Raw genomic sequence first — 12,334 nt, forward strand, 5'->3', positions numbered from 1 at the left:
CTTAAAATCCCTCTCTGAGGCTGGGCTAAGAGCTCAGCCTCCAAAAGAACTACATTCTACAATTCTAATTTTTGATATAGATGATTTAAGTAAAGTAGAAATTCTGGATGACATCTTTCATAAAAATCTAGGCCGACTGGGCTAGCCGGGTGGGTAAAGTGCCTGCCTGGCAACCGAAAGGTCGCAGGTTCGATTCCCGCCTCGGGCTTGGATCAAAGTACTGCAAAAACATTGGGAGATGCATTATGGCCACAGAAGCCTATGTGCCAACAACTTCAAAAAAAAAAAAAAAAAAAATCTAAAAGACTACTATCATGAGAGACGAAATAGGAAAAGAAATTAGCTTTTGTTTTAAGACAAAAGCTAGATCAAAAAATTCATCAGACTGGGTGCTGGAAGTATCTCCTCGGATTCATTCCATTGTTACCTCACTAGATCGAATCTACATCGGAATGTCAGCCCATAGTGTTAAAAATTTCACTGTCGCAACAAAGCGTTTTTGCTGTCTAATGTTCGGTCGCACATCAAACACATGCAAACAGAATGTGCCTACGTGCAGGCACTGTGCTCGTCAAGGACATATATTTAATGAATGTCCTCACAAGGAAGAACCACCTGTCTGCTCAAATTGCAAACGAAAAAATAAGGATCACAAGCATTCCTTTTCACAATACTCCTTGCCCCGAATACTTACGAGCTTTAGAAACTGTACGCACATGAATCATTCACTATTATCTTTTGATCTGATTTGCCTATAGGAGCCATTTCATTCCCGTGGTAAAGTTATGGGGTACCCCATTACCTCAAGAATAATTCAACCCAATCGTGAGGAACCGAAGTCTGCAATAATTATCTTCAATAAAAACCTTGATATAGTCAGAGTTTCCAGTCTTTATACACAATTTGCAATGTCCATTAATGATACTACAGCAACACTTTCATTTCATATTATTTCTCTGTATTGCCCACCATCTACAGATATTGCTCTTCGTCTTCATTACTTAGACTTGATGCTTTACGCTATTAACCCAGAGCCTCTGCTAGTTTTAATGGATGCAAATTCTAAATCTTCTGTGGCACAGCAAATCCACAGATACAAGAGGATGCCTTTCAGAGGTCCTTATTTTATCTCATCAACTGAATGTCATTAACCTTCTAGACCAGCCTTATACCTTTTCCAACTCCTTAGGACAATCAAATATAGACATTACATTGGTAACTAACAGCCTACTCTCATTTATTCATAACTGGGAGGTAAAGAATGATCTGACTACATAGGATCATAGGGTCATCTCTTTCCTATTAGAAAAAAACAGCTAAGGTTTCAAGGCAACTTCCAAGGGATCTAGTGAGATATTCTCTTCTTAATATTCATTGGAGCAACTTTGAAAAATCAATAATCCAGGATTTTCCTTCAGATGATATTAAAGCTATTTCTGACTATAATCCTGAAGAATTAGCACTTCTCATTCAAAAGACAGCTTAAAGCCACTTCCAGATCAACAAGGAAGAAGTTCTTGACCACCAAAACCACTCCTTGGTGGTCACAGGAACTCACGATACTAAGATGTAAAGTTCATCGAGCTAGAAAAACCTTTCAAAAAGCCCGAAGAAACAACAATATCTTACCATCAGAACTCTCAAGACTACACCAAGAATTTAAAAATATTAAGAAACTATATGTCAAAACCATAAAAAAAAAAAAAAAAAAAAGTTGGAATTCTGGCAAAATTTGGTAAAAACTGCTGGTAACGAGGACCCATGGGGTTTGATTAACAAAATCTGCAGAAACAAAATAAATCCAGGAGATAACCTTAATACAGTTATAACAAATACTGAAGACTCCTTAACTGTACCAATACTGCCAATAAAATACTATACAGGCTCTTCCCACAGGACAATCCTACCCTGTGCAGGCTGAAATCATAAATTTAAATGAATCATATTCCCCCCCCCCATACCCTTCAAGGTTGCCTTTCTCATTGGATGAATTAAAATCTGCAGTTAATTCAATGAAAAAGGACAAATGTCTTGGACTAGATCTACTGGAATGTGTTTTTCTTAAATGCTTCTACGAGCTACGACCAAATCACATGCTTTTCCTCTCTAGCAAATGCTTAGAATTTAGTACATTTCCTGTTATCTGGAAGTCAGCTTTATTGAAAATTTTGCCAAAACCAGGAAAACCTCAGCACAACCAAAAATTTTACAGGCCAATTGCCTTGCTTTCCCACTTAGGAAAACTACTTGAACGTTTAATCAGTCTTAGAATTAATTCATGCTTGCGGAGGCCAACTTAACTTAATTCATCCCTTCAATATGGCTTTACACCAGGCCAGGGCTGTGAAGATACACTGTTTCAAATGAAAAAGCTCGTAGATGAATCCAAATTTAAATATACTCCAATTTTATTATAGACTTCAAATGTGCTTTTGATACACTATGGTGGGGGAGGTGTCCTTCATTGTCTTAGAGTTGCAAATTGCCCTCAGATATTATACCTTCTCATAAAGGACTATTTTAGTATCGCTCTGTCTTGATACAAACTAAACACCAGTCTATATCCCAGACATATTACTCGTGGCTGCCCCCAAGGGGCTATTCTTGGACCCCCTAGTGTGAAACTTAGTTCTAAATGATGACCTGACTATTGTATTTATATTAGTTATTCATTCTTGTCCACGGAAATTCCAGAAGGGATCTAGAAACTTCTGCAAATAATATTCTCTCCAGACTATCTGACTGGGCAACTCAAAATAAAAATAATGATCTTTAAGGGAAGACTAAATTATGGTAGGCCTCCAGTAATAAAATATCAAGGAAATTCACACTTTCTCTAGTGTCCACACAAACACCTTAGTGTTCTCCTAGATGACCGTTTAGCCTTCTCATCACATTTACAGCATCTCTCTCTCTCTCTCTCTAAAAAGATTAAGAACTTTACATCAATGCTATTCAGAATTTCTAGGAAAGAATAGGGACTGAAAACATACTCTCCATATCATGTATCGTACCGTCTTTATCCCAATTCTATCATATGCCTCCTGTATTTGGTTTCAAAGGGCCAGCCTTCTTACTGTAAAATTTCAACTGGATGCTATACAAAGGTCTTTTCTCTTGGCACTGCTTCGAACATGCTGTACAGTCTCTACACCGGCGCTACAAGCTATTGCAGGCACTTTACCCGCTGACCTTCATGTTATTTTTAAAGGTCTCTGCTATTATATTAGGAAAGGAATACCTATTACCCTCCTCAATATTACTGTCGATCTGACTGTAATTTTGAGGACCACCTGGATTGCCAACAGCAACTGTTCGCAATCCTGGTGGTCCTTGTCTACTAAAGGTATTGTAACCAAGTTGTTTATACTTGACATCTCATTTACCTCTTCCACCACTGTACAGAAATGGTTCTTCCCCAGTCTCTGCACATCATACTTAATAACGGGTCATTGATCATTGATTGCAAAACTCTTACAGTTTAATCTGACCACTACAGATTTTTTCTTGTGCAGTGGCATTGAGGACTGGCAACATATAATTTACTCTTGCCCAATTTACCAAGACCTTCGGCAACAGATCTCAACTACATCTCATCACCTTGTTCATGGAAATGAACATGATTTAATTACAAATAAAGAAACTCTTGAAATCTTCCAAGAATTTGCAAAAGAAATTTTTAACAGATGGCACCAGCTAACCAGTTTCCCTACTATCAGGATATCTGCCTTATAACTGAATTGTGATTTCACCCACCATCATTGACTGTATATATATTTTTCATCTCTTCATACATTTCTGGCATCAATTCCACTGAGTGTTCTGCCCTGCCTGTGTCACCCTGGCTGAGTGTTCTGCCCTACCTTAAATTTTATTTTGAAACAAGGAATTTGATTTCTGATACTGATTTCTCTAATGAGTCTACTACTGCTGATTGCCATGCCATCAGTAAGCTATGTGACCACTGCTCAATTCATTATTCTTGGCGTTTTTTTTTTTTTTTATTTTTTTTATTTGGCTATATTCATTGTTTTTTTTTTATTATTATTATTTCTTTTATCTTTTATTATTATTTTATTTATTGATTATTATTGTATATATTTTATTTGCTTACATTCATTGTCTTTTTTATTTATTTATATATATATTCTCTAATATATTTAGATAATATATATAAATAAATAATTGCACCCTCTAATATATGTATATATTAGAGGGTGCTCTAATCGCGGACGAGAACAGTCGATGGATTTTTGTGTGCTGTAAAGGGATAAGTATTTTTAATTTTTACCATATTCTTCATTAATTAACATACTATATTGCGTTTTACAGAGATATTAAATAGGTTTAGCAGCATTTGTTAGCTTCTTAATTTGAATATAATTAGCAGTTTTTGGAAGTTACAACTCAGTGTTGGTGCCAATATTGCTGAACTAGCCGCGACATTGTAGGCACTAAGAAATAGCAAAACGTGTATATATATATATATCTCGAACTGATAGTGTAAGGTATAAAATAAAACTAGATAACGTAATACGAAGCACTGTTAGGAATCTGTTAGCTTATAATAGTATTATCGATTAATCAAAAATATTAATCATATTAAATTTTGTTGTTAATTAAATTGTATTTAAACAGAAATCATGACTCAGACTGGAGCTGCGAAGAAAAGATCACAGACTAGCGAGGGTGCTGAGATTTGGGTGAGAAATGAAGGGGGCAATTCTCCAACGCATCACAGTTTCAAAAAATCTGCGAAATGCGAAATGTTTGCTGAACTTTCTAAAATGGGACATGATCTAGGCAAGAAGGATGTCTTTATGTGTGCTAGATGCCTAGAATGTCAAGAAATTAGGTGCTAACTCAGTGTTCTAATGAGCGTCTATGAGAGCTAGAGGTGTAGGGTAAATGCCCTCGAAGAAATTAATATGAGGGTGCCCATTAAGCTCTCAGCTGCCCAGCTCAACAGCAGAGCTCACTCCTGTGCATCAGGCAACACAGAGGCAATCTCCAAGGCAGAATGCACTGGTCCCAAAGGAACTAGTTATTGTTGATGACTCTATTGTCAGGGAGAGGTGGAATATACTATGCAAGAAGGATAGGTGGAACAGGACTAGGGTTGTCTGCCAGGGGCAAAAGTTGATGATGTTGTAGAGCAGATATGATCTTTTAAGGGCACAAAAGGTGATATTATTGTGCATGTTGGAACTAATGACATTAAGAGATCTGCAGGTTTACTCAACAAGTACAGGTGAATGTTGGAAAAAAGTTGCCAATTAGGGTTTCCAGAATATGAAAAGTGTCTGCAACAATGCCCAGACACGATAGGAGGGAGTATATGATGAGAGCCTTGTCGATCAATTCGGCCCTGGAGAGATTGTGCTAGTCTCAAAGGGTAGAATTTTTTTCAGCCTGGTCTGTGCTTGTTGACAGGAGAGACTGCTTCTACAGAGATGGGGTACACTTAAATAGAAAGGGTGCAAGAATATTTTCTGATGCTATCGAGACAGCGTTAGGTCGGAAAACTGCTAGCTTGGAGGGGGGGAGGGATACATAGAGTAAAAGGTTAACAGTGGCTGCAGGCAGAGGCAAAAGTGTTCTTGCACTGCTTCTATTATAATGAACAGCAACCTGGAAAGCAAGGCAATGGAGATTTCCAAGACTGCTGGGCAGTATATCAGGATGAATAAATACATGGGTTGTGTTAGGGTAACAAAAAGTACAAATGGGTGCATGTCTACTTTCATGTACACCAGTGCTAGGAATATAGTTAATACATTTTTGATGAGCTTGAAGTGCTAGTCAAGACATCAAAGGCAGATATTGTTGGGATATCAGAGACGTGGTGTCACACAGACATAAGCAGTGCAGAATTGGAATTTGGGGAGACAATGTGTACAGAAAGGTGTAAAAAAAAAAAAAAACAGGATAGGAAGGGATGAGGGGTTATGCTGTTATTTAAGAAACACATAAAATCTAAGGAAGTGCATCCAATTGATGTTGGTGGACAATGCAATGTTGAGTCTGTTTGGTGTGACATAAGCACTGGTAAAGGAAAAATGAGAGTAGGTGTGTGTTATAGGCCTAATGAATCTGATGAGTATAGTGAGCAACTGAGCAGAGAAATAGAGTGGGCCAGCAAATCAGAATGTCTTATAATGTGGGATTTTAACTTTCCAGATATTGACTGGAACTTGTGGATTGGTCACTCCAACACTAGCAAGACTTTTGTGGATTTATTGGATGACTGTTTTCTACAGAAACATGTTCGAGAGGCAACCAGAGAGAGTACTACTCTTGATCTAATTATCAGTAGTGATTATTAATGCATTAAAAATTTGCAGATAAAGGAATCACTGGGTGACAGTGATCACAATATACTGATGTGGGAATTACTTAAAGATGTAACTACCATCAGGGCTAAAGGGAGGGACATTTACTTTCGTAAAGGTGACTACAGGGGTCTCAAACAGTTTTTAAATTCTGTACAGTGGGATCAACTGATGATGCTGCCAACGTTGAATTCTAAATGGGAAGCTTTCAGGGACTTAATTTTGGAGGCTACTAGGCTTTTCATTCCAACTAAGAAATACTCTTCAAGGTTTAGGCCTAAATGGATGTCAGATGAACTAATGAAGTTTGTGGCAGGGAAGAAAAATGTATGGGATGCATATAAATAATCAGGAGACAGAGAAGCCTATGGTAGATGTAAGCTAGTCTATAATCAAGTCACAAAGGAGGATAGGCAAGCAAAGGCAGATTACAAGAAATCTTTGGGAAAAGATACTAAGAAAAACAGCAAGGACATCATTACTTATATAAACTCCAGAAGAAAGGGGATGAATCAAATTGGTCCAGTTGATATTGATGGTTCGGCTGTTGCTGATCCTGCTCAGAGAGCTGATAATCTGAATGAGTATTTTATATCTACATTCACACATGTGGAGTTATTAGGGAAAGAAAATGCCAGAAGTTTATCCTACTCTAACAGGGTGCTTAATGATTTTGTAATAATGACAGCAAAGTGGAGGAGAAATTGTCGAAGTTAAACATAAAAAAGGCACCTGGGGTGGATGGGATCTATCCAGTTATATTAAAGGAGGTTGCAAAGGAAGTAAGCAAACCCTTAGCCATAATTATGAGAGCATCCTTGGACTCAGGGAAATCCCAACAGACTGAAGATGTGCAAATGTATCCCCAATTCACAAAAGGGGATTCTAAGGGTGACATGATTAATTACAGACCAATTAGTTAAACTTCTGTTCTGGGAAAAATAATGGAGTCACTGGTTAAAGATGCATTGCAGGATCATCTAGACAAGACTGCAGTAATAATTCAGATACAGCATGGGTTTGTTTAGGGAAAGTTTTGTCTGACAAATTTGATTGGATACTATGATGTGGTCACAAAGGAACTGAATGCCAAAAATAATTTTGATATATACTTGGATTTCAGAAAGCTTTTGATACTGTTGCACATGGAAGACTGCTGTACAAATTGGAAAGGTATGGCATTAAGGGTAATTTGCTACAATGAATAAAGTGATTGTTGAGTGGGAGACGACAGAGTGTTAATCAATGGACATTGCTCTTTGTGGACTATTATTAGTGGTGTTCCCCAGGGTTCAGTTTTGGGCCCATTGTTTTGTATATTTATCAATGATGTTTTTGAAGGTATATCAGGTTTAATGTCCAAGTTTGCAGATGATACAAAGGTTGGCAGGGTTGTTAACGACAGTAAAGACAATATGCTGCTCCAACTGGATCTAGATAAGTTGGGCAAATGGGCTGAAAGTGGCAACTGAAGTTTAACATAAAAAATGCAAAGTGTACTGCATATGTGTAGCAATAACCAAAGAGGAACATACCAATTATGTGGTACTACACTCAGGGAAGTGGAAAGTGAAAAAGACCTGGGGGGTCTTTGAGTTCAAAATTATTGTGCACCCAAATATGAAGTTCGTTGAGCAGTGCAGAGGGGCTGCCAGGGCAGGTGATGGAGATTAACCCAGGAACTCGTAAAGCTGCTTGTATTGTAAATCTGCTTTTGATTTTTGGCTTTCGTTTGTAAATATTTGAGTGTCACATTCCTCATTACTGGACATGGGCTTCCTCAAAGATTATGCCAGCTAGGTTATCCTTAAGTGACCTATGTACTTGTGATGAAGTTGAGAATTGTGCTTATATTATGTTTGAATACAACAGTTATGTTGACTTGATCTTATTCAGAAAGATCAGTTGGATAGTTTATGGATCCTTTTTACTGATAAAAGACTATTTTCTCATTTTCATGATTATGTTTCCAAAATTTACAAACCTCCCAGTGGCTGGCATGGTAACTCAGCTCACTGAGATGTATGTGGGCTTCTTTTATCATATGTCACATTTCCTTTAGTTGGAGTTAACTGACACTCATCCTCTATTTTATTTAATGTTAGGTTTTTTTTAATTTTAATTTATATTATTTTATTTTATTTTAATTACATATTCTAGTTCTTATAACTTCTCCTGTTGCCTAATAAAATTTATGAAATATCCATGGATAGATTTCAATCTAGGTAGTGGTTAATAAATTGGTATTTTAAATGGAAAAATATGAGGCAAAGGATATTTTTAATCTTTTCAAGACAGGTATATTTTATAATTTGCTGCCAAACAAAACACTTGCTGTTTGAGGAGAGTTTTGCAGTAGTGGAAAATTAAATAATCAAAGAATCACTATTCTGTTATGCTGCAGTGCAGATGGCAGTACAAAGTTGTGCCCTCATGTGGTTTGTAAATTTTCCGAGCAACAATGTTTTAAAGAAGTTAACCAGCTTCTGTTCAGTTATGAGGCAAGTGCTTCGCTTATAGTAAACATTTTTCACTTTTGGATATTGAGAGTTTACAGAAGAACGGCTTCAGAAAAAAGGAACATTTTCATTATTCTAGATCGTTGCACAAATCATTCTGCTGAGGCACTTAAGTTAATATACAGCTGTTATTTTTACCTCCCAGTAACACCAGTTTTATGATCAAGGCATTGTTTATAACCTCAAGAGAGCATATGGAGCCCACCTGATAAGGTGCTTGATCCACAACATGGAAGGAGGTAACAATTTACAGCCAAAGTGGAATGTCTTCAGTGCTATCTAAAGTCTATTTTTATTGCTTGAGATAGTATCGGATCAAGTGTAATAATCAACTGTTTCGAAAGAGTGGCTTTGGAGAGAATATCATCAAGGTTTAAAACTGAATTAAATTTGTTTTAAGTTGCATTGTTTATTTTTAAATGTGTTTCAGTGAAAAATCTAAAAATGTTATTTTGAACACATTATTTCCAATGAAACAGCTTTTATTACTTTTGCTTGTAAAAAAAAAAAAAAATATATATATATATATATATATAATAAATGATAAAGATGCAATGAAATTACTGAAAGTCTTAGTAAACAGGAATGAGAAATTAAAATTTAAAAAATTTTGTAAAAAATATACATAAGACTGGGTTATGGATCCTGGGTTCTACGGTAAACGTAGAAAAAACCAGCAACCATAATGAAAACTAGACAAAAAGGTAATTACCGGTATATTTGTGTATTTGGTAGGGGAGTTGAGCTATCAGGTGTAATAACCATGGAAGAATTGAGAGAACCTGTATGCTAAAACACAAATTACCTGAAATAAAATGCAGTTAATATAATTATTGTAAGTACATATTTATAAATAATTATTGTAAAATCGTAGGAGCCACTGCAATAAGCCAGGTCTCTGTTACTGTTATGATGTACACGTTAGAGCTATACGTCATAGCCAACCCGACAAAGACCAGAAGGAAGAATAAAAGAATAAATAAACTTTAAAAAGTAAAAAAATAATAATAATAAATAAAAACAAGTTCATGACAGTGGAATCCTGTGGAAAAAGAAGAATGAAATATAAAAACAAGAAAACTTGTTTTTATATTTCATGCTGTGTGTATGGACCGGAAGACGTTGAAAGTCAGTGATGACTGAAGGACCATTGACTTTCAACGTCTTCCAGTCCATCCAGACAGAAAGTTTTCTTGTTTTGCCCCATCTCTTAAATTTCTTTGATTTTTTTTATTTCATTCTTCTTTTTCCACAGGATTCCATTGGCATGAACTTATTTATTATTATTTTTTTTATTTCTTATAAAGATTATTAATTTGTTTTTTTCTTCTTCTTCCTTCTGGTCTCTGTTGGATTGGCTATGATGTATATGTATACCTTTTACATGTACATCATAACAGTAACAGAGAAGTCCTAGGAACTTACAACAGCTTTAGGTACTTACAATAATTATATTAACTGCATTTTATTTCAGGTAAGTTGTTTTTTAGTATACAGGTTCTCTCAATTCTTCCTTGGTTATTACACCTGAGAGCTCAACTCCTCTACCAAATACACAAATATATTGATAATTACCTTTTTGTCTATATATATATACAGGGTGTCTCAAAAATATTGGTACAAACGTTTAGAGGAGGTAGGTAACGTCTAAAGTCCGGAAACGTCACCGTAAGTCGGTACACGGCGCTGTTCATCAGTTCGCGAGAGGAAAAATTTCTGGTTTACTCATTCAAGCAGTAGTCGCCGCACAAAGAGCATGCATCGATATACGAACTGTGAGCTGGCAGACAAGCACCTAGTGTATGGATTAGCAGAGGGCAATGGATGAGCCACTCAAGAAATTATGGAGAACGCTTCCCAGACAGACATGTACCAGACCACCGTTTGTTTGCACGTGTGCATCAAAATTTGTGTGATTATGGGTCATTTAGAGGTAACAGGAGTAGTGCGGCGCGTTCAACACAAAATCCCGCCATGGAAGAAAGTGTGTTGAATGCCATCCAGAATAATCCTACTACCAGCACACGTGCCGTTGCCTCTGCCTTAGGAGTGTCTCGTTGCAGTGTACAGCGTGTCTGGTATGATGATTCCTTACAGCCCTTTCATCTCCAAAGGGTTCAGTTACTGCTCCCCCAAGATCATCCTGCACATGTGGCTTTTGCGCAGTGGTTTCTCCAATAAAGTGTTCAAGACAAATTTTCCAGCCTATGTTTTGGTCACGGATGAGGCTTATTTCACTTGGGAAGGCTTATTCAATCAGCACAATGCTCGTGTGTGGGCTCATGACAACCCACACGTTGTGCACCCCATGCAGCACAACATCGCTTCGCAATAAATGTGTGGGCAGGTATGGTCGGCGACTGCTTAGTTGGCCCATACCTTCCTGCATGAACTCCGCTAAATATCGGATCTTTCTTGAACAAGTTCTACCAGGGTTACTTGATGATGTTCCAGCAAATGTGAGACGCAACATTTGGTTTCAACATGACGGGGCACCTGCTCATTATGGAAGGTGTGTTCGTGACCATTTGAACAGGTGTTTTGGGGATCGATGGATTGGCCGTGGTGGGCCCTCAAATCTATCGTGTATGAATCGTCTGTGGAGACGGAAATGGATCTCGTGGCAAGACTCGTCTGCGCTGCTGCTGCTGTCAAAGAAATTCCAGGTGTGTTCGACCGTGTCCACCAATCCATGCTGCGTCGGTGTCATGCATGCATCACATCTCGTGGTGGAACCTTCAAGCATCTGTTGTAACATCATGAAACGCATCCTTCTCGTACTCCATTGTTAATATTATGTCAAATAAATGTTTGCCTCGAATTACTGTCTTGTGTCATTTCTGCTTCTTGTGCCTCTGCTACTACTTTCCCCGTGACGTTTCCGGTTATGGGTTCCTATGCGATTCACATTCCTTTAGATGTTACCTACCTCCCCTAAACGTTTGTACCAATATTTTTGAGACACCTTGTATATATATATATATATATATATAAATAAACATGAAACTATTAGTCACATTTTCCACCCAAGATTATGCTTGCTAGTGTATGTTTTTGTTGGAAATATGTAAATAAATAATAATCAAAATAAGGAATCATTTTATATAATCATTAAACATGAAATAGAGTACCTAACTCCTGTAGCAGTAATGGAAGGTGGGTGAGAAATCTGGTTTTGTTGGAATGTAAACCTTATTTTCGTTATCCTTGAACTAAGAGTAGCAAGACAAAATGGAAGGCAAAAGTCGTAATTCAAACGGTGATGATGGTAGTGGTGGTGGTGGTGGTGGCTCATCCATAGCATATTTGAGATAATTCTACTTAAAGAATAACCCTTGACTTCCAAAACTACTTCAGTAAAAGTGTTTGTATATTTAGGAAGGAGAGAGAGAGAGAGAGCGAGCGAGCATGTGCATGAGTGAGCCAGCCAGTAATCTTGAACAAGTGATTAGCATAAAATAGATGTTTTGGTAAGGGGTCTGT

At 37.2% G+C, this 12,334-nt stretch overlaps 1 protein-coding gene across 1 annotated transcript in view; it reads left to right on the forward strand.

The window, feature by feature from the left end:
- The window catches only part of LOC150085542 (mitochondrial coenzyme A diphosphatase NUDT8-like), a 95,185-nt gene that overhangs the window by 40,669 nt on the left and 42,182 nt on the right, over window positions 1–12,334 (forward strand). The window lies entirely within an intron of this gene.

Source organism: Mastigoproctus giganteus, chromosome 5 (genome assembly GCF_048544385.1).
Source record: "Mastigoproctus giganteus isolate SK-2022 chromosome 5, ASM4854438v1, whole genome shotgun sequence".
Lineage (NCBI taxonomy): Eukaryota > Metazoa > Arthropoda > Arachnida > Uropygi > Thelyphonidae > Mastigoproctus > Mastigoproctus giganteus.